The sequence below is a fragment of the Rhincodon typus genome, chromosome 1 (genome assembly GCF_021869965.1).
Source record: "Rhincodon typus isolate 14 chromosome 1, sRhiTyp1.1, whole genome shotgun sequence".
In the NCBI taxonomy this organism is placed as follows: domain Eukaryota; kingdom Metazoa; phylum Chordata; class Chondrichthyes; order Orectolobiformes; family Rhincodontidae; genus Rhincodon; species Rhincodon typus.
Genome location: NC_063332.1, coordinates 105,238,520 through 105,261,519, shown reverse-complemented (window position 1 = coordinate 105,261,519; position 23,000 = coordinate 105,238,520). Strand labels below are relative to the sequence as shown.

The 23,000-nt window shown below is 40.8% G+C and overlaps 1 protein-coding gene and 1 long non-coding RNA gene across 5 annotated transcripts in view; one reads left to right on the top strand and one right to left on the bottom strand.

Annotated features, from left to right (window-relative positions):
• Positions 1–23,000, top strand: part of shroom3 (shroom family member 3) — a 400,329-nt gene that overhangs the window by 251,340 nt on the left and 125,989 nt on the right. Inside the window, exon 1 of one of the 4 annotated variants that reach the window (XM_048592568.1) lies at positions 14,435–14,673. The exons of the other annotated variants lie outside the window; for them this stretch is intronic. The gene's annotated coding sequence lies outside the window, so the exon portion shown is untranslated. Of the gene's footprint in view, positions 1–14,434; positions 14,674–23,000 lie in introns of those variants that run through there. 4 annotated transcript variants of the gene reach the window in all.
• On the bottom strand, positions 1,337–14,255 carry LOC125481360. Its single transcript, XR_007261313.1, has 3 exons — positions 14,176–14,255; positions 4,205–4,353; positions 1,337–2,111 (listed from the first exon to the last, which is right to left on the bottom strand). It is a non-coding gene; the product is annotated as an uncharacterized LOC125481360 (long non-coding RNA).

Sequence of the window (23,000 nt, the reverse complement as noted above, 5' to 3'; positions counted from 1 at the left end):
CTGATGGAATTGTAAGCCAGTTTGAGTTGGCACCAGCAATATCAGAAGGAACAAAATTCTAATGGGGCTTTTGAACGCTAAGGTGAAAGGGACAGTTTGTTTATAGAGTCATACAGCATGGAAACAACTAAACTAGCCCCACCTGCCTGTGCTTGGCCCAATAACGCTCCAAATATCTCTTATTCATGTATTTATCTAAATGTCTTTTAAATGTTGTAACTGTACCCACATCCAGCACTTCCTCTGAAAGTTCATTCCACACACAAACCACTCTGTGTAAAGAAAATTGCCCCTTATGCCTTTTTTAAAATCTTTCCCCTCTCACCTTGAAAATATGCCCCCTAATCATGCAACTCCCACCCTAAGGAAAAAATATCTGCCATTCACCATATCTATACGCCTCATTATTTTATAAACCTCCATAAGGTCACCCCTCAACCTCCTACATTCGAGTGAAAAAAGTCCCAGCCTATCCAGTCTCTCCTTATAACTCAAACCCTCCATTCCTGGCAACATCCTGGTAAATCTTTCCTGAACCCTTTCCAGCTTAATAATGTCCTTCCTGCAACAGGGCAACCAGAACCGGACACAGTACTACAGAAGAGACCTCACCAACATCCTGTACAACCTCAACATGACATCCCAACTCCTATACTCAAAAGTCTGAGCGATGAAGGCAAGCATACAAAACGCCTTCTTAACCACCCTGTCTACATGTGACGCAAACTTCAAAGAATTATGTGCCTTCTTTGACATCAAATATTTTAGACTAATTTGCCGACCATCAGAAACAATGTACAAACTCTCATTTCAGTGATTATGATGGACAGTATACAGCTGACCTTCAATCCAGTAGCATTTATCATGAGCTCCCCTGTCTATCTATCTCGATTGCTGATTTGTGACTTACCATTTGTCATCCTCCTGAAAGCCATTATGAGATATGACAGAACAGGGAAGAGCATAAATAACTTTTCAAAAGCATTCTAGAAATGCACTACGCAATATCCAGAATTTGAAGAAGTAGAACAGATTATCTTTTAAACTGGAATCATTCTTGAGGACCGCGGTAGAATTGAGTTGATTATTTACCCCATCTGTAATAAATATCACAAGTAGTACAAACTTGGTTGAGAATGCATTTCTGAGCTCAATCAAAACTGCAATCCTGAGCAACTTTGTTAAAAAAGAATTTATTTGAAATGTTCTCTTCTGATGACTGCTGTATGTGTGGGCTGTGGGTGTCAAAGTGGCAGGTTCTCATCAATACCTTTCGTGGGAGAGTTCACAGGGACCTTTAGTACGTTATTTGACCACCAAAGAAAACCACTGGATCTGATTAAGATGCTCGTTTTATATCTTGTTCAGGAAAAAAATCTTAACATCTCAAAATATGACAGCACAGTTCCAGCTCTCATTATCGCTTCAGTTCTGGCAATTGCTCAGTAATATTTTGTTTATTAACAAAATTCTTGGACTAATTTTACAAAAATGTCACTGTTGATGAATCAAGGTAACTCATGGATTGCTTTACGCGATAGCTACAGGATAGATGCCAACCTGGGCTAGCTAACTCAATTTGAAAGGATTAGGGAAGAGAGTTCTGTGCTAATATGTGGCTATTATGTCTCACCAGAACTGTAAATTCCAAATGTTTTCAGTGTGCTGGTTGAAGCCTATAAAGTATCCCAATCTGAGGTTCCACCGGAGTTAAATTCCTGTGGAAGGAAGGCCACGACATTTATGAAGGCTGGATTCCAGAATGCCTGGGGAAAAGTAACTGGGGTCTGGCATAGCAGTGCAGGCCATTTCCCTCACAGCAACTGGTCAAATTGAAAGGCTGGCCAGCGACTGGGAAGTTGGAGCCAGTGACCCCTCTGGATGAACCTGCCTCTGGCGGTGACAGGGTTTAGCAGTGGACCATCGACTTCTCCCCTTTTGACCTGCGAGCTGTGCTTCACAGAATATCTTTCTTGTTGAGCTCCAACTCTCCTCATTCTGTGAGTCTTTCCAAGTCTTTGAAATCCTGACTGGCCACTTCCAAATTTTTAAATCAGGCTTCCAGCCACATGGTGGGATCCTTCCTGCAATGAAGTGTTTCATCTGTAAATCTGTAGCAAAAACAGCAATGAACATGTGTGCGACAAGATAGGGAATTTGTTGGACGTATTAAAAGGTTCAGCCCCCCACGACCTTTTCCTCTCCATCATGGTGGGATTAATACCGAATTAAGGCCTTGGAGATAGAGCCTTTGTTTATTGTGAAGTCAAAACCTCAGGAATACTGGACAAATGCATCTTAAGTAACGCACAAGAATAATTTTGGGTGCCTCCCCTAATTTCAAGGCCTGTTAACTACAGATGACAATGTGTACTCCTTTCAGACAACTTGATTATGGTAAAATGTGGACAGTTCCTTAAAAAAGATCTGCCTGGAATATTCGGTGTCAGGCAGCTGTGCTGTAACAAATTTATAAGATTAGCGTATCATGCTGGGTGAAAATGTTTGGTGAACCGAGGCAATTTGCCAGCTTATTTAAAGGACTTTAACAGAAAGAAAACCTATCATCCTTTTCCTGAACAGTTACCCATAGTGACAGGGTTGCTTATAAAGTGGTTAAATGTGCTAATTTTAAAACATTTAGAGGACGACTTCTTTAATGTCTACTGTTGTGATGAATAGAGACGATTGAATGTTCTTTGGACAAGTGCTGAATTTCTTTTAGATGCGAGCAAGTGTTTAAGTATTCAGTGACTTTGTGAAGTCTCTAGAAAATAGTGTTCAATTCAACAGATAAGTTAGAGCTGAGCTTTGTCTCCTGTTCTTTCCAGTCTTGCATGCTCTGCCCTCCACAGCAGTAGGCCCGATCTCGGTCTGTTTTTGTGACATTGACACTGTGTGTAGAAGTCTGTATAGTATTGCTCCCTGGCTCACCCTGCACTGACTTTGCTCACACTGTTTCATTCTTGGAGAGTTTCATTGTTTCCTGGGAGATGAAATGCTGGAGTTGGAGCTAAATCACAATTATCTCACGTGACCACTACAGCCAGTGAGGTATAGAGACTGTACTTGATCACATACTGCATTGATGTGCCACAAAGCAATAAGTAGCTTGCATTTCCACCATGTGGCGTCTGTGCAAACCTGGCTGTGACATTATCTTCTAGTTGATGATTCCAATCCAGGAACAATGGAGGTGAAAAGTGTCAAATTAGCAATGGGGACAAATTGTCTGCTCCACCTTTTGAGCTTATTATTAATATATGGGACAAAGGATGCTGAGAAAGGCAAGAAAATTAATTATTAAAAATTCTCAGTATTAGCAAATACATATAGTCAGAGCAATGTACTTATCAATGTAATAGCATTTCTTTAGTTGTCTTCTCTTACTTCGTATTGTTGTTCCCAATACTGGAAGGTTAGGAATCAAAGAACACAGATTTAAAGTAAAATAAAACAAAGAACTGCAGGTGCTGGAGATCTGAAACAAACAAAAACAGAAGTTGCTGGATAAACTCAGCAGGTCTGGCAGCATCTGTGGGGAGAAAACAGAGTTCATGTTTTAAGCCCAGCGATCCTGAGGAAAGGCATCTGGCCTGGATGGGGTTAGTAGCAACAGTAAGGACAGGGCTGTGACTTTCTGTGGTCTCCTCCCTCTTGCTGCGGTGTCATTCGATTCAGTACAGAATGGGATACACACCCCCATCCATTCCCTTTTTGATGGTCTCAGGCAAACACAAGAGGCGGGTGTTCTGCCCAGCACCAGTTGAATACCAGCGGCAGCAGGAAATGGCCCTTGAGTAGCTGCTTAAGCGTTTCAGCTGCCCTCCAGGCAGAAAGGTCGCCGCAAGCCTTCCCACCCAATCTTAATCGGAGGGAGTCAGGAAGGCTGTGTGTACTCCAGGCAAGAGATCCAGTGTGACCACATGACCCTCCCCACCTCCAAACATCGCCCTTTGTAGGAGGGTGTGAAATTCCACACCCTTTTTGTAGCTTTATTATTTCACTGCCATGATGCTTTTAAACCATACAAACACCCATAATGCCCGTTGCATTATTCAGTTCATTTTTAGTTGTTGGTGAGTGCATTGTTAAATTAACTGAACATATATTTATTAGCAGTCAATTAATTGTCAGCTTCATGTGACATACATGGCTGTGTTAGAAGTTTTTCCAACCTGTGAAATGTATTATTGATACTTACTTCTCTTCACTCTGTTCTCACCTCTGCATTTTTTTGGATCCCATTAAATGAGCAGATAGTTTGAAACTAAATCTGTGCTGTAATGTTAGGAATAGTCAAAAATTTCTCATTTAAAATAACCAGGAGTTGTCATGATCAAGGCTGGATACCTGAAATAAAATGGAAGAAAATTCAATCAGGGCTTTCAAAAGAAAATTGGATATGCACTTGAAAGAAAGCATTTTAAGAGCAAAGGAGTGGAACAAATTGAGTAGCTCTCTTGAAGAACAGGTGCAGCACATTGGACAATTCATTACGTTAAAGAGGCTACACAAATATAAATCGTTGCTTGTGCAGACCTGATGGGCATAATGGCCTCTTTCTGTCTGCATTTCCCATTGTAAGTAAAGATGTGTCAATTTGTCACAGTGCAAAGTGAAAATCTTGTCCATTCTGTCATGAAAAAACCTGCTGCACAGTTAATTGAACTATTTTACATTTGATGTGATTCTGCCCAGGGGAGGAGCGGTGATTATCTCCTTTTTTAGAACGCCCTCTCTTGACCAGTCACAAAAAATATAACATTTTTGTACACAGATTAAAATCAATTGAAAATGTGTTCACGAGATCAGATTGAAGGAGCAGATTACAAGGTTTTCTTAGTGAAAGATGAATTTTATTACCCACTAAACCTGAGGAAGAAAGTAATGAAACATGGTATCAAGCACGCACAAACATGGGTTGTATGCTTTAAAAGGGGAGTGTGTCTGGTACAAAACACACCATTTAAAAGCCAGTAGAGCCCTTGAGATGTTAGATTTTTAATCTGAGATTGCAGTTGCTTAATTGTCCCTCTATGGTGAGGAAAGTTTATTGATATCTTTGTATTCTAACCAAATGTTTTTTTTTCATCATTTTCTTTCTCACTGGCCGTTATCTTGTGAGGTGATCAGAGGGACATTTCAGTCCTTGTTGTTCTCAGTCCACATTCTTTCTCTCTGCTTCGCTGCTCAAAAACAGCGACTGAAATATGGACTAGGTGGCACAGCAACTGTACATGCGCAGAAGTAAAGTTTTGCAGTGCCAAGTCGTTACAGCAGATGCCATGAACAAAGATGACACTGCCCATATACTCATACTGCAGTTTGGTGCCAGTACCTGAGCGGTGGTAGAATTAGCCCACAGTCTATGAATAGTAAGAAGAACAGGAACAACAGTGGCGGAAAACTGCGCCATTTAACTTGTATTTGTTCACGCATATGTGACATCAGCCGTGTATACAAAGACATATTCTGGTTTACGGACATCTGTCACTGGAAAACAACATCACTGGCCAGTTTTGCTCATGCATCAATGGCCATTTTGGCTTTTGGAATAATTACTCTGGTGAAGTTATCAAACAAGTGTCAATTATAGCAGGAAATGTACATTTGTGATGCTGACTCAGTTGTGTGGTTTTGATGCCTTTAGATAAAATGACAAATTCGGTGCAGGCTGTTTTATTTATCCCACATGGGTCTCCTGGACTTGCCTCAGTCTGTGATCAAGTGATCTTGGTGGCCATTTTAGGTTTTAAAACCATCCTAGTCCATAATAGTACTACCGTACCAATAGATTGTATTGATATGTGGTAAAACACTGTCTAGAAATATGAAATATTAAATCCAGGACAGTAATCCTTTAAAGACTGAAATGAAATATATTTTGTTCCCAATAATAAATTATTATAAAAACAACTCAATTCAAAAAGAAAATGGAGGGATTATTAGCACTATTATTTTTTACATGATTATTGATATTTGACATCAGTACATAACAGGTGAAGATGGGATCGGAATAGGTCTGGATTGTCTGCTGTTTCTAATTCCATAGTTCAATACACAGTTGGTTTAACACGTTTTAACCAATAACAGGAAGTGTGGTGAACACTTCAGTAATGGGATGGAGACAGAGTAGAATTTGTACTGATTGGAACAAGGGCCAGGTGGATCCACTGACTATGAGATCCTTGATTGGTGATGTTAACCTGGGCTACTCAGGGAGCCCTGGCTGACATATAAACAGGAGATTCGGAGACTCCCCTCATTCCAGGGACTGGCTCTGAGGGAGCTAGTCAGAGCCATGTACTGTGCACATGTAAATAAAAGGTGACTTGGTGACAGGTTACCTGCCTCCTTGGAGTCATTTCAAATTCTATTTCAGGTGAAGTTTGTAACAATAAGTAATGTAAAAATAAATGCTGGAGAAATGCATCAGATCTGGACAGCATCCATGAAGACTGAAACAGAGTCAACATTTCAAGTCTAATATGACTATTCTTCAGAACTGAAAGCGGCTGGAAAATGATGAGCCATTTTTATCATGCTGATAGAGAGGGAGGGAGAGTGAGTAATATAGAACATGTGATGGCTAAAGGATCTGTTTACGTTTTGTTGGGTGGAGTTCATTTTCTTAATTAATGTTGAGACAAAGTGTATTTGACTTTGCTGCAGTGTATCAGGGCTTTTTCTTAGTAATTGCTGTGGGATCTTCCTGTGTGCATTTTGGCTGTTGCACCACCTACTCTACAACAGTGGCACTGCTTCAAAAGCAAGTAATTGGTTGTAACGCTGTTTGTACATCCTTGAGCCATGAAAGGTGCTTCTTTCTTTCTATATCTTGATGAAGCAGTAACTTCTACCTCAAATCCTCAATCCTGTGCCATACTGAACTTAATTAAGGATTCTGATTCCAACCACATTCCTTTTTCAGATTCCAATTCCAAATTCTGGTTAAGGGTTCAAAATAAGAAATAGTTAACTGAACAGCTTCTGCTATCATTACTTGATAGCAGACCTGCGTGGCTGGCTATTCATCTTCAGTTCTCTGTCTAAGGCAGGTCTGACCCACCAAAGAGACAGGTCCTGAATCCATACTAACTGGGACCGGGATTGATCTCCATTTGTTAGCACAAATCTGACCCATACCAGCCAACAGAGACAACCGGTCTCAAGCCTACCACACTCAAGGTATCTGAGTTGCTGTAGCAATATACACCTTTACGTGCATGTTGTAGTTCAGAGCTATGAACCAAATTACAAAGCAGTCTGCTTGAATGACAAATTATTCACCATCTTTAACGTTCATTCCCTCCATCCTCCCAACACTGTAACTGCACATGTACCATCTACAGGATGTACTGCAGCAATTCACCAAGAATCTTCACCAGCACCTTCCAAATTTGCGACCTTTGCAACCAGAAAAGACAAGGACATGGAGAATCACTACCTGCATGTTCCCCTCCGAGTCAGACACCATCCTGACTTGGAATTGTATTGCTGTTCCTTCGGTTTGCTCGGTCAAAATGCTGGAACTCCCTCCCTAATGGTAATGTGACTGTACCTACACCCCATGGGTTGGAAGGGATCAAGAAAGTGATTCGTGACTACCTTCACAGAGGCATTTAGGATGGGAAATGAATGTTGGCCTATCCAGCAACACCCACATCCCGGGAAGAAATATATATTTTTTAAAAAATTATGGTAAGGGTTCTAATATTGTCTCCATCACATGACTGAGCAGGAATCTCTGCAGCTGTTAATGCCTGCCATGTTGAAAGGATTTGCAAATTGATACTTAACCCGCTTGGTCAAATTATGAACACTCCTTGCTTAGCCATTAGATTCTGATGTAGGATTTGATCCCAGATCTTCTTGCTTAGATGTAGGAATGCTACTCACTGCACCACAAAACCTCCTGAGTAGTCTCAACCTTCAAATTGTTATGAGTCATATTCACGTGAGGCATGTTTTAATTGCTGGCACAGTACTAAGTACAGGAAATATAACTGTAAACTATTTTATTATTTAGCATTGCCCTCTGAGATACCATTCTGTAGATTTACTGTACGTCAACACATAAAGGTGCTTAATGTGCGAGAAAGACAACGTAGTTATTCTAGTTAGGTTAATGTGAAAACATTGCAGCAAGTATCTTTTTCTTACAATATGCCATATTAATGTTTATACAAACGCCAGTAAAATATATTTGACATTGCAATGATGCGTGTTCATTGTTGGATTAGTATTACAGAAAGTACACATTACCAATCAGGTTTGGAAGTTTACAATGTCAATCAAACCTACCCAAATAATGGTGGACTCAAGAAAATGTGATTTAATTTAAAACTGAGGAGTTAACCATGTGTACACTGCTTCAACTAATCTTTGAAACAAAACTCTACAGGCACTTCCTGTAATGAGTTTTCCACTCCAAATTGCTTTGTTCTCATGCCTATTTCACCATCTGCTTCTGTAATTACACCTCCTTCAATTCAGTTTCAAGGTTGCAGGAGTGTACCGGCAGGCAGGAAGGTGGTTTGAAGTGTGTCTACTTCAACGCCAGGAGCATCCGGAATAAGGTGGGTGAACTTGCAGCATGGGTTGGTACCTGGGACTTCGATGTTGTGGCCATTTCGGAGACATGGATAGAGCAGGGACAGGAATGGTTGTTGCAAGTTCCGGGGTTTAGATGTTTCAGTAAGATCAGGAACGGTGGTAAGAGAGGGGGAGGTGTGGCATTGTTAGTCAAGGACAGTATTACGGTGGCAGAAAGGACGTTTGATGACAACTCGTCTACTGAGGTAGTATGGGCTGAGGTTAGAAACAGGAAAGGAGAGGTCACCCTGTTGGGAGTTTTCTATAGGCCTCCGAAAAGTTCCAGAGATGTAGAGGAAAGGATTGCAAAGATGATTCTGGATAGGAGCGAAAGTAACAGGGTAGTTGTTATGGGGGACTTTAACTTTCCAAATATTGACTGGAAACGCTATAGTTCGAGTACTTTAGATGGGTCAGTTTTTGTCCAATGTGTGCAGGAGGGTTTCCTGACACAGTATGTAGATAGGCCAACAAGAGGCGAGGCCACATTGGATTTGGTACTGGGTAATGAACCAGGCCAGGTGTTAGATTTGGAGGTAGGTGAGCACTTTGGTGATAGTGACCACAATTCGGTTACGTTTACTTTAGCGATGGAAAGGGATAGGTATATACCGCAGGGGAAGAGTTATAGCTGGGGGACAGGCAATTATGAGGCGATTAGGCAAGATTTAGGATGCATAGGATGGAGAAGGAAACTGCAGGGGCTGAGCACAATTGAAATGTGGAGCTTGTTCAAGGAACAGCTACTGCGTGTCCTTGATAAGTATGTACCTGTCAGGCAGGGAGGAAGTGGTCGAGCGAGGGAACTGTGGTTTACTAAAGAAGTTGAATCTCTTGTCAAGAGGAAGAAGGAGGCTTATGTAGAGATGAGGCGTGAAGGCTCAGTTAGGGCGTTTGAGAGTTACAAGTTAGCCAGGAAGGACCTAAAGAGAGAGCTAAGAAGAGCCAGGAGGGGACATGAGAAGTCTTTAGCAGGAAGGATCAAGGAAAACCCTAAAGCTTTCTATAGGTATGTCAGGAATAAAAGAATGACTAGAGTAAGATTAGGGCCAGTCAAGGACAGTAGTGGGAAGTTGTGCGTGGAGTTCGAAGAGATAAGAGAGGCGGTAAATGAATATTTTTCATCAGTATTCACACAGGAAAAAGACAATGTTGTCGAGAATACTGAGATACAGGCCATTAGACGAGATGGGATTGAGGTTCATAAGGAGGAGGTGTTAGCAATTCTGGAAAGTGTGAAAATAGATAAGTCCCCTGGGCCGGATGGGATTTATCCTAGGATTCTCTGGGAAGCTAGGGAGGAGATTGCAGAGCCTTTGGCTTTGATCTTTATGTCGTCATTGTCTACAGGAATAGTGCCAGAAGACTGGAGGATAGCAAATGTTGTCCCCTTGTTCAAGAAGGGGGGTAGGGACAACCCTGGTAATTATAGACCAGTGAGCCTTACTTCAGTTGTGGGTAAAGTGTTGGAAAGGATTATAAGAGATAGGATTTATAATCATCTAGAAGGGAATAATTTGATTAGGGATAGTCAACACGGTTTTGTGAAGGGTAGGTCGTGCCTCACAAACCTTATTGAGTTCTTTGCGAAGGTGACCAAACAGGTGGATGAGGGTAAAGCGGTTGATGTGGTGTATATGGATTTCAGTAGGCTATTGCAGAAAATACGGAGGCATGGGATTGAGGGTGATTTAGCGGTTTGGATCAGAAATTGGTTAGCTGTAAGAAGACAGAGGGTGGTGGTTGATGGGAAATGTTCATCCTGGAGTTCAGTTACTAGTGGTGTACCTCAAGGATCTGTTTTGGGGCCACTGCTGTTTGTCATTTTTATAAGTGACCTGGATGAGGGCGTAGAAGGATGGATTAGTAAATTTGCAGATGACACTAAAGTCGGTGGAGTTTTGGATAGTGCGGAAGGATGTTGCAGGTTACAGAGGGACATAGATAAGCTGCAGAGCTGGGCTGAGAGGTGGCAAATGGAGTTTAATGCGGAAAAGTGTGAGGTGATTCACTTTGGAAGGAGTAACAGGAATACAGAGTACTGGGCTAATGGTGAGATTCTTGGTAGTGTGGATGAGCAGAGAGACCTCGGTGTCCATGGGCATAGATTACTGAAAGTTGCCACCCAGGTTGATAGGGTTGTTAAGAATGTGTACGGTGTGTTAGGTTTTATTGGTAGAGGGATTGAGTTTTGGAGCCATGAGGTCATGTTGCAGCTGTACAAAACTCTGGTGCGGCCGCACTTGGAGTATTGCGTACAGTTCTGGTCGCCACATTATAGGAAGGATGTGGAAGCATTGGAAAGGGTGCAGAGGAGATTTACCAGGATGTTGCCTGGTATGGAGGGAAGATCTTATGAGGAAAGGCTGAGGGACTTGAGGCTGTTTTCGTTAGAGAGAAGAAGGTTAAGAGGTGACTTAATAGAGACGTACAAGATGATCAGAGGATTAGATAGGGTGGACAGCGAGAGCCTTTTTCCTCGGATGGTGATGGCTAGCACGAGGGGACATAGCTTTAAATTGAGGGGTGATAGATGTAGGACAGATGTCAGAGGTAGGTTCTTTACTCAGAGAGTAGTAAGGGCGTGGAATGCCCTGCCTGCAACAGTAGTAGACTCGCCAACTTTAAGGGCATTTAAATGGTCATTGGATAAACATATGGATGATAATGGAATAGTGTAGGTTAGATGGGCTTCAGATTGGTTTCACAGGTCGGCGCAACATCGAGGGCCGAAGGGCCTGTACTGCGCTGTAATGTTCTATGTTCTATGTTCCCCTCCACATTGCCTTATAAGGACAGGCTGGACAGGCTAAGCTTGGGTCCACTGGAGTTTAGAAGTGTAAGCGGTGACTTGATTGAAACATGTAAGATCCTGAGGGGGCTTGTCAGGGTGCATATGGAAAGAATGTTTCTTCTTGTGGGAGAATCTAGAATGAGGAATCACCGGTTTGATATAAGAGTTGCTCATTTAAGACATAGGAAAGGAGAAATATTTTTTCCACAGAAGATTGTGAATCTTTGAATCTGTTCCTCGAAAGATGGTGGAAGCAAAGTCCTTGAATATTTTTTAGGCTGGGGTAGATAAGATTCCTGGTAAGCAAGAGGGTGAAAGGTCATCCTGGGTGGGTATGAATGTGGAGTGATCATATCAGCCATGATCTTATTGAATGGTGGAACAAGGTATGTCCTTTTTAGCAGAGGTGCTGCAGTGTCTTTGCTGGTGGAAGATTGTAATTTCAGTGTGACATTTTTGTAAGGACAGTTTCAATTATAAACAAGAGCTTGAATTTTATGCAAAACATCTTGAGACTCTTCACAGGAGTGTTAACAAACAATATTTGATGCCAAACCACGTAAGGAAATATTAGAAACGGTGACCAAAAATTTGGTCAAAGAGCTAGACGGGAAAAAAGAATAGAAATACATCAATAGGATTGAATCTATGGCTTTAAAGTGAAGAATGACTTTTGCGTTCCTTGGTTGAATTATTCTTGGCATTGAACCTTCCTTCACCTGAAAATTGCACTTGTCTTTGAGTCCCCTACTGCAATTCTACAGAAGATTGACTCGTATTTGAACAATAAGTAGTTCTGTAACGCAGTGTCAGGGCTCTGGACAAAAATTGTTTGTATGATTTATCAGATCACCAAAATCCCTCAGCTGTGTTACACTTCTGTAACAGATTCACAGTTATTTCTTGGTTTCAGTCTGATATCGTACAGTGTGTGCATACCAAGTTTCATGCAAGATAAGTCAAAATTCTTTGGTAGTGCCAGTAATGCTTATTAAAGAGTGCAATGAAATTTCAGGAGGTTGAATTTCCATGGGGTCTTTTCCCCTGATTTTCTGGAAAAATATCCTGGAGAAATGATATAAATGGCATTAGTGTTGGTTCTCCGGATCTTCTGTTGAGCTTACAGCAAAACTACAAACTGCAAAAATATACTGCTACTCAATCAAGCAAAGAGTCTCTCAGTATCAAAAGTCATGATTAGTGACATATTGCAGTCAGGTAAATAACACTTAGATTTTGTACATTGAGTGTTGTGTTTGAGTCTTGAACTGTGACAAAATGGAAATGACATACTTGGATTTTAATATGCTTTAATGGTCAACATTTGCTGTTTTGTTAAATTAACTCCAAGCATAATGTGACTGTGAATGTAAAAGATATTCTGTCTTTCACATTGATTTTTTTTGGCATTCTTTGCGTCACAATCCAAGTCTGTCATTTGCCAACCAGAACTTGCATGTGATTGTTACTTATGATTACATTATTGTTAACTAATACCAATAAACCACTCAGGAAATCAATCCATGAGCTATTTTTGTCTTCTCAGCGCCTCCTTGTTAAGTCCATTGTGTTTTAATCACTTTTAATTTAACTGAACAAATTAAGTACCTCTCAGAACTCGATATGGCCAGCAGGAGGATTACAGATGGCCAAATGCTCTTCATGCCTTCGCTGATTGGTCATCCTCAGAAACAAGTCTAAACCAGCGTTACTAACTCTTCAGAAAGAACCACAATCCTAAATGATCTCCTGTTTGAGATGTACTTTCAGGAATGCTACATCCAGACCACTGTGATGAGGATCTCCACAATGAATCCCTGATACCATAGACTCCAATTGTAAATGGTAGACAGGGTACATTGGTGTAAAAAGAGAAAATAAAACCCATTCATTCATGGGATGTGAGCAACATTTACTGCCCACCCCTAATTCCCCAGAGGGCATTTAAGTGTCAATCACATTGCTATGGGTCTGAAGTCACATGTAGGCCAGACCAGGTAAGGATGGCAGTTTCTTTCCTTAAAGGATATTAGTGAATCAGATGGGTTTTTCTGATAACTGGCAAAGGATTCATGGTCATCATCAGACTCTAAATTCCAGGTTTTTTTAAAAAATGAATTGAAATTCCACCATCTGCTATGACAGGATTGAAACCTTGGGTCTCTGGATTAACAGTCCACTATAATAGCACCGGGCCATTGCCTCCCCTAATTGGAGTATGAAATTATTTTATTTTAAATGTTAGCTATCTACAGGGGCTTTTTAATCTCTTTTTAAACAGTATCACTTTCTCCCTCTTACCAAACGAAGGCAGAGAGTAGCAATTCATTCAGCTTGTTTACCATTCTACAGTTGGGCAAGCCAAGTGTGTTGAGCAGCAAAACTACCTTGGGCTGGTGTAAAACAGTAACCCTATTATGAGTACTGGTATGTCAGGGATTCAACCATGGAGACACAAGAGCTCGACCTTCCTCACAGAACTATTTCTTTCCAACATTTTCTGTTTTTATTCAAATAAGTACTGATGTTTGTCATATTTCACTGAGTAGAAAATGGTTACTGGGTTTACCTGTAACACAACAATCACTAACTTTCAAAGAAATTAATTGTCCTTGAAGCACATTGAGGTATTTCTGAGAGATTTGATATGGTGCTACATAAATGTACTTTTTCTGATGGCGTTTGTTACTATTGTATTAAATCAGTAGACGTTGCAGCCTTCTGGCAGTAATTTTAAAACTCTCTGGTAGCTAGTTTACGTCCTAATTGATCAGCTCGGGTACCTTTTAGCTCAGATCCAGCTTTTCACGTCAGAATCTCCGACTTGCTCTGAACATTGGGCGACGTACAACACTTAATTTTTGGAAAGCCCTGAGTGATAACAATGAGCTGGTTATCCAGTAAACATGAAAGGGGGTGGGAAGGAGTGAGGAAATTGTTAAATTACTCCCCATCATTGGTAATCTCTTCCTTAAGAGCAGCTAAGGCTAATGTCCGGTGTTGGTTCCTGCGGGATTAAAATTGGTGGATGTCTTTGAGCTTTTTACAGCACTTAGCGGAGTTCATTTTCTAATTGCCCTCTTACCATCTCCCTTTTGCAAAGTGGCACATTCCTGTCTAGGGAAGGATGGACTTGTGATTAGTTAGTGGAGGAGTTGTTTGGCTGAGAGAGAGAGAGAGCCATGTTTGACAGCAGAGTGCTTGTGTTACAAATGCAAATGAACAAGTGGATTAAGAAAGGATTGAAAAGATTGTCCAATATTAAAAAGCCTTCTGAGTGGGTAAGCTTTTTTAAATTAAAATTAAAATGTAACCATTGGTAATGTATATCGGCAGCAATAATGTGTTTTCAGTGACATTGCTTGGGCAAGATTAAGGGGTCTTAAAGCTACAAAACTTGAACAAAAGACATGTTTCAGACCTGGTATCTTGTATCATTCCTTTCTGCGTGCACCTTATCCGAGCTCATTCTGAATCATCTAACCACGTCGAAAAGAAACAAATGTTTCAATAGCTTCAGGCACTAAGGGGAAGGTGTGTTGCTTCTGTAGACAGGTATGGGTTGCAGTGGAGGCTTTATATAATTCATTGTCTTCTACTTTTAATTGATTTAAAATCTCTGATCAACCTTTCTCCCTAACCTGTTGCTTTGCTATTTTAAATAGTTAAAATATTTTTTGCGCTTGTCCGACATTCACGCTGCTTCACCTGGCTACAGTGTGCAAAATCTGACATTGATCCTGAGACTGAATATTCAAATACATAAAACTAGCAAATCAGATAAGCTTTGTCACGCTGACTGCCTTGTTATGGTATCTAATATATTTTCTAACCACAGTCAAATGGACATCGTGCATCAAAATAACTTCTGCAATATTTCTGATCAAATTTAAATCGTGTAGATCCGAACTGAATTCGTGCTAGCACTTTTACCCCTGACATTTTTATGGATGTTTGCCCTGGACAATGTTGTGTAAATAACTGAAATCTAACGTGTCTTAAAACGGCAGAATCACTGGATGCGTCTGGATTACGTGGAGGTAGTTCACACTGAACAATAATTCGCAGTAATTTTAGCGTGCTCAGTCTTTTTAAAAAAAAATCAATATCTTTACTGTTCCAATTAGTCATAAACAGCTGTAATTAAAGGGAGCAGAGTTGAAATTGTAGTTGATCGAAGTGCCCAGAACATATGTAATAGGGTCGATCTAAAACAAACTCCCAGGAACAGGGTTAGTAGCATGTCTTGGGCAAGAATCCACTAGGGCATATAAGTAGCACTGTCCCCTAGATCGGGGGACACATTACTCCTCCAAGGTTAGAATTAAAGGACCGAATATAAGTTTTTTTTTTAATTCTGTTCAGATCCCTGTCAAGATAATCAAACCAATTGACACTCTCCTGCTGAAGGTTTGGGACTTTTCCCAGGGCCTGGACAAAACTACACACCAGTTCTCAATTGGCAGCATTTTTATTGATGTCTTATAAGAGCCCATTGGGCAGAATTCCCAGGATAGCCAGGCAACTGACTCAAACAGGTACATGAGCAGTGCTGGGGGTAGTGAAGATTGATAGTGGCCTATCAGACATAAAGTCATATGCACACCTCAACCCCACTGCTATGTCCCATGAGTAGGAGGCGGGATGCCAGTTAAGTTGAGTTCGAACCCAAATTCCAGCTGTGGGTATATGATTTGCTCGGTACCTGCCCTGGCCCAAGATTCAGCAATCATGGGCTAGTAGACTTTTCTCTTGCGGAACTGATTGTCAAAACATTGTGTATACCCCTTTTTTTTCCCCTCTAATCATCCCATATCTACTACATACACAGGATTTGTTTTGCATCTAAAAACTAGTGTTTTTGTTTTACGGCCTAGAAACTTTAAGTTTCAGCAGGTTTGTGGAGTTTGTATGAAGTGGTTCCTACGGCCTCGCATATTGGAAAAGATTGAGAAATTGTTTGGAATGCCAAGGCCCTCCTGAAGGATAACACTGAGGCTGAATGGTGTTAAAAGCAATGAGATAAGACAAAGAGCAGCAGACGCTGGAAATCTGAAACAAAAACAGAAACTTCTCAAGAAACTCAGCAGGTCTGGCAACGTTTGTGGAGAGAAAGCAGAGACAACTGTTCTAAAGGAGGATCACTGGCATTGAAATGTTGACTGCACTTTCTGTCCACAGATGCTTCCAGACCTGCTGGGTCTCTCCAGCAATTTCTGTTTTTAAATCATGCAATAGATTGGCATTCGATAAAAGCCTGAAGGTTACAGAAGAAAATTAAAGGATTTGAGAAGTTAAACAGTTCAAGAAAGAGATTAGGCTGTCAGTGCATGAGGTTTGGGCCAGGAATTTTCTCCAAACCACCCCAGCTTTGCTGTTCCACTTTCACCAAAGATGCTTTGTAAATCCAGGTTTACATGTCAGCAGAAGTGGGTCTGTGAAAATTCCTGCTTAATAGAGATTTTTCTTTCCATTGAAATAGACAATAATGATGAGAGATTAGTTAGAGGTTAGAAGTGAGATGAGCAACTTTGTCTTGCACCCTGCCCAGAAGTAGGGGGGGAAGGAGCATGTGGCAGGGTTTGGAGTGCTAGGGGACAAAGGATGTTGATATTTCAGATTAAGTGATTGGAATGTTTGTTTGAAGGAAACGTAGGTGTTTGGCACAAAAGAAAAGTTGCAATTGGGCTATTTGTTTCACAAAAGAGATGTGGAGGTACCCCTTTGATGTCAAAGGAGCTTATGAGGTCAAGAATCTCGGAAGGAAGAATTAGGATGGAACCCTGCACATTAGAAAGAAAATTAAGAATGTCGATTGGGGCTTTATTATTCTGTTGAAGGACTTGAAGATTGAGATATGGTGATTCATCCTCTACATTGAGGAACTTACAAGTATTTTCAGATTCTTCTGTGACAGGTATGGCGAATGGAATAATTTGCAGAAGATTGGAAAGGATTGATTTGATGAGGAAGAGAGGAGAAAATGGGAGAAAAACTGAGAGAAATGAGACCAAATGATTGGGTACTCTGCTTTTCATGGGGGAAAAGCATTAAATCCAGCATCAATTGAGGAGTTTGAGAGACACCTGAAGAGCAGTCATCATGTACCTTTTGGTAAGAGGTCATATGATTTTGTTAAATAGTATACAATGCTGGGCTGTGTCAAGGTAATCAAAACGTGTTTAAAAAGCAGATTTACAAAGTACTTGATATCAGCAACTGCATATGCAGTGGAGAGCTCACAGTGATAAATGCACTGATAATCATGGATTCAAAGACACACATCTTGAGGGTTGTCATGAGGCTTGGGGTCAGGAGATCTAGCAGATCAAGGGGCCGACACATGTTGGTGTCAAACAAAATGGAGTAATTGTTGTTGATCCAGAGTAAATTGCCAGGATCTTTGGATTTGGAGACAGAAAAGTGAGCCAGGAAAGTTCGCTGTCTCTTAGGAACTCTGAATTCCAAGTATATCAAGTTAACTCAGCTTATTCTGAAAGCTTCTATCTGGTGTTGCCTCCATTGTAACACAAGAAAATATGCATTTTGATCATTCGACTTAATACTTCCCCCCTCAAAACCGAAAACGGTTGAAATAGTTGGCATGTTAGGCACTGGGTAAATGAGGAGGATATGGAGAGTAGGAGCAAATTACTGCAGATGCTGGAATCTGTACTGAAAACAAATGCTGGAGATCAGGTAGCATCCATGGAGAGAGAGTAAGCTAACGTTTTGAGTCTAGATGACTCTTCATTAGAGCTGAAGTGATGAAGAGCCATCTAGACTCAGGTTAGCATGTTCTCTCTCCATGGATATTGCCTGACCCACTGTGATCTCCAATATTTGTTGTTCTCAGGATACTCAGAGTGATCAGTTTGATGTTGAACTGTAGCAATGAGGAGAAAGGTGACCCGATGGAAGCGAAAGGAAGCATGAATAATTGAGGAGGGAAAAAAAAAGAATTGCCGATGCTGGAAATCTGAAACAAAAACAGAACTTGCTGGGAAATCTCCCCGCAGGTGTGGCAGCAAATCTGGAGAGAATTCAGAATTAACGTTTCGGAAGAAGAGGCTCCTCAGATGCTGCCAGACCTGCTGAGTTTTTCCAGCAATTTCTGTGATTGTGGGGATGGAGGGCTGGCTGGCTACATATTTGTTCCAAGCCCATCCTAAGTATACACTGTAGCCATTAAAATTTCCTTCCACAGGCAGCATATCCATCAATATACACCAGAAGATTTAAAAAAAAATGAGAAGCAGACAAACAGAAGCAAAAGGAATTAAGGGCAGAGAAGAAGATAATTAAAAGAAGCTAGAGAGATTGAGGCAAACAGCAAAATGAAGACTTATCAGATGGATATGAGAGTGACCAGATTCAATGACCAGCATTTGCAATGGCACCAGTGATCGATTAGTGACTCAAAGTATGAATTAACATTATTTTGCCTCTTCTGGGACCTCCAGTTTGATCTTATTTCTTTGTGTTCCTGTTGGCTCCCTTATTTAATAAACAACCGTCCCCAACAGATCCTAACTCTCAGCCATCGCTGCCCTCTAAAAGACTGGTGGAGGCTACTGCAACTTGCATCATGGTGGATCCCTTTACTTCCTTGGAGTCCAACTGTTTTCACACAGCCTCTTCCATTACTTCTTCCCAGCCATGTGGCCCCAATATGATTGTTTTATGGATATTATCCCCTTGAAATCCTCATCACTATATTACATTCTTGTCTAGTTGGTATTCCAATGGCTATTTGATTTAGTTGAACACGGGACATTTTGCTTCCAACTTTTAAGAAAAAAAACCTAAAAAGATGACATGCAAATCATTGTGCTCAATGTGTTGCTATAAATGTACAACAGTGTGTTTCTAACATGGTTCTGTTTGTAGGTTTCCAAGAGGCACATTGATACTAACTGTTTCGGAGATGCGTTGGCAAGTTCAGCTTGTTATCTGTTTGCAGGAAGTGCTTGTTTAAACAGCCTTGCCTCAGGGTGTAGGTGAAGTTAAACACAGGAACTGCTGCTGTAAAAAACAGTGTGATCAATCGGAAACTTTACACAGTATCAACTCGGTAAACAAACTTGCGATTACTTGCCATGAGCAATAGCATTTTTAATCACCCCTCACCAGAACGATTTTTTTTTAAAAAGGTAAAATGCCAATTTCTGTTCACTTCTTCTTTTACGCTACAACTGAGCCTGTAGCGTGGTCCCACCAGAGCTGGTACTGGTCCTGCATCTCACTCACATGTCATTGTTTCTGAGCCATGAAAAGGAGCGTTGGCAGATCAGCGAACCATTTGGAAATCATAGCCATCATTCCCCCCTGTTTGACAAGCTAATGATTGAATACAGAAGCTCTGGATGAGTTCTCATCCTTTCCCCGCCCACTCTTGCCCCCTTAACTTTTGCACAGCCATGCAAATGTCAATTGTAGCGCCTCATGCAACCCATCCAGTCTGGAAATTTTTCTAGGAATAAACAGAAATAGGATATTCAGGCCACGAAATCTGCTGTACCATTCTGTCTTTCAGATGAGATGTTAAGCTGAGGTTCATTGTGCCCTTTTCAGTGGATGTGAGATCCCCACAGCTCTATTTTGAAGAAGATTGAGGAAGCTACCCCTAGTGTGCAGGCCAAAATTTCCTTTAATCACGATCGCAAAAATATTATGTGGTCTGTATCACATGCTGTTATTAGGAGCTTGCTGCATCCGAGTTGGAGACAAGGTGGCCAACGTTAGTGATTAAATTTGACAGGTACTTCATTAGCTGATAGCACTTTGGAACAGCCAGTGCTCCTAAAAGGCATTATGAAAATGCAAGACTTTCTTATTCCATTAAACCATGGCTTCTCTGTACCTTAACTCCATTCCTCGGTATTCTTTGATACCCTTACCTGCAAAAATCTGAAAGCCATAATCTTCAGCATTTCCAATAGCCGAGTATCCACCTCTCTTTGTGGAGCTATGTTCCGGATATCTGTGACTCTGTGAATGGAAATGTACATCCTGCCTTCACGTTTAAGTTTTTTTTAATCTTTATTTTTCAGATTATGTCCCCTTCTTCTGTTTTTCTGCACCAAGAGAAATAGTTTGTGTCTAAGTCGCTTTGTCATTTTCAAGGCCTCGATCAGATCAACTTTCAACCTTACAAACAAAAGGAAATGCAACTCAATTCTGTGCAATGGGTCCTCACAATTTAAACCTTTAAGGCCTAGTAACTTTATTATGAATCTGTTGTACCCCTTCTCCCATGTCAATGAGATCTGACCAGAGCACTGTACAACTTTCACATTTGACTGAATTTTCTATACCTAGCTGAGCTTCTGTTTGGCCCTCAAAACCATTTATGGGTCCATAACCTGACCATCAGAGCAGAGCTCCTTGCAGATCGATTTTCAGAAAGGCAAGTAATTAACAGACCACCTCTGGTTTCGCTTTCAGTCTGGATATTAGTTGGGTTGAGGAGGAGGGAGGATCAGTCAGTCAGGTAATCATCTAGAAGGGGAGGCCTCAAAGAATGTTGGGATGAAAGGTCTCTGGGAATGACTAGCTTGCACCCTCAGCATAAGCTGTAACTGAGATCTCCAGGAGTTTCCCTTACAAAGGGAAGCCTCTCTGTAAATGCTGTTAACCTGCCATTTTTTACCATTGAATACTCAAACTGCATCTTTTCTCATACCAGTGTGCTCTGACCTGAATGATTAAATATCCTCCTAAAGCATCAAAGTAATCCTCCTACTACACCACCCTATATGACCTTATGAAAATTGCATTGCCCTTGGAAATATGCTATCCGTTTAATAAGATGTATTGGCTTCCCACACTACTGGTTAGCTGGAGTCACTGCTTTGAAGCTGCCTCTGGGAAAAGTACGGGAGACAAGAGCAAAACAGCACAATTCATTTCTCACAGATCAAATTCCCTTTCCACCCTCTATAGCTACCTTCAGGGGTCTTAAAAAATATTCCCTCATCATTTTTTTTTCACTTTTGAATTTTACCCCTCTTTAGATAAAGGTCAAAATTCCATTCTCATTTGATTACATTTTCTTGCTGGAGTAAAATAGTTATTGGTGATTTGTGTGTGTGTACACCACAGGCTACACCTTTGCCTTACCACTGCTTCAAGTCTCCCACCATTAACAAAATATTGTAACTTCTCTGCATCGATCCAACGTCTGTGACTGAAACTTCCCCCACATTGAACACTGGCTGTGGTTTGCCCACTTGCTTTGCCTACTTCCCTTTATAACATCTCGCTCCTATCTACGTGCATGTTGTACTTCCTAAATTAGTCATCTTAAACTTTGGAGCTGTCAGTATTGGCACTTTCCACAGGAATGAAGATAAAGGAATCATTTATAATAAAAATGAGTTATTATGGAGGTAGTAGGAACTGCCGATGCTGGAGAATCTGAGATAACAAAGTTAGAGCTGAATGAACGCAGCAGGCCAAGCAGCATCAGAGGAGCAGGAAAGCTGACGTTTCGGGTCTAGACCCTTCTTCAGAAAATGTTATTATGGAAGTTCTTTTTGAAATCTATTTTGTCTATAATATCTCTCAATCAGCATTGATATAACAAATGAAATCTTGCTTCAACATAAAAGATTTATTGCAACTACTAATGTGATGGCGCCCAGAATGAATTTGGAGTGATATTGTGAGAACACCACAGAAGCTGATTGATGCTCAGTTTTGGCATTGCCTGCTATGTAACCTTCACTGCATGGAAGATTTCTCTGAGAAATGAGGCTACATGAGAACGAGCTGATTCATTGGCACTTTAATGTCGCTCTGGATGTTGGCTGAGGTGGAATGGAGCTTTAAATGTATATAAGTGAAGTCACTCTTTACGTGCATGAGTGATTATAGGGTCAAAATGAGTCTCAAACCAGTAGCTGGGGTCGAATTGCAAAAACTAGCTTTTACTACTTTTCATCTTTCACACAGCATTTTCAAAAACCGGCTACAGTGAAATCCTTCCATTACAAAGAAACAATTTGTATCAGCTGGAAAACCAAGATGTGAATTGTTCAAAGGATTTTTTTTTTTCAGTTCTCTTGGCGAGTAGAGAAATATGAAGCAAGAAACAGATTGAATCCATGAAAATAAAATGAGTAAAACAGGAAAGGGGACCAAATGGCAAGATGTATTCCAATGAGGTCACCTTGGTTCTGAGTGAGATGGAATAAGACATTGTTGCAACTGGAACTGGTATGTTGATGGGGTGAAGATGGGAAGTGCTATACAGTGGGCCTCTGTGCTTAAAAGAAATGGACTTAAATTGGTTACAAAGGAGCAAATTTAATTTTACCAGCCAATTGGTCAAAAAACTATATTCTATTAAAATACTGTTACAGCCCAATAGAATTTTTTTTTAGTTAAATCCATTCTTTTGTTTGCAGGATATTTCAGAACTCAACTAGCATCACCTTCTGTGTCTTCTACTCCAGTTCACCTGTCAGTACTGTCCCTAGTTAAATGCTGATGTGTATATTATGGACACGGAAACTGTTGGAATTTGCAGGATAACTTGAAAGATACATGCAATTAATAGTCTAGTGTGGAGCTGGAGGAACACAGCAGGCCAGGCAGCATCAGA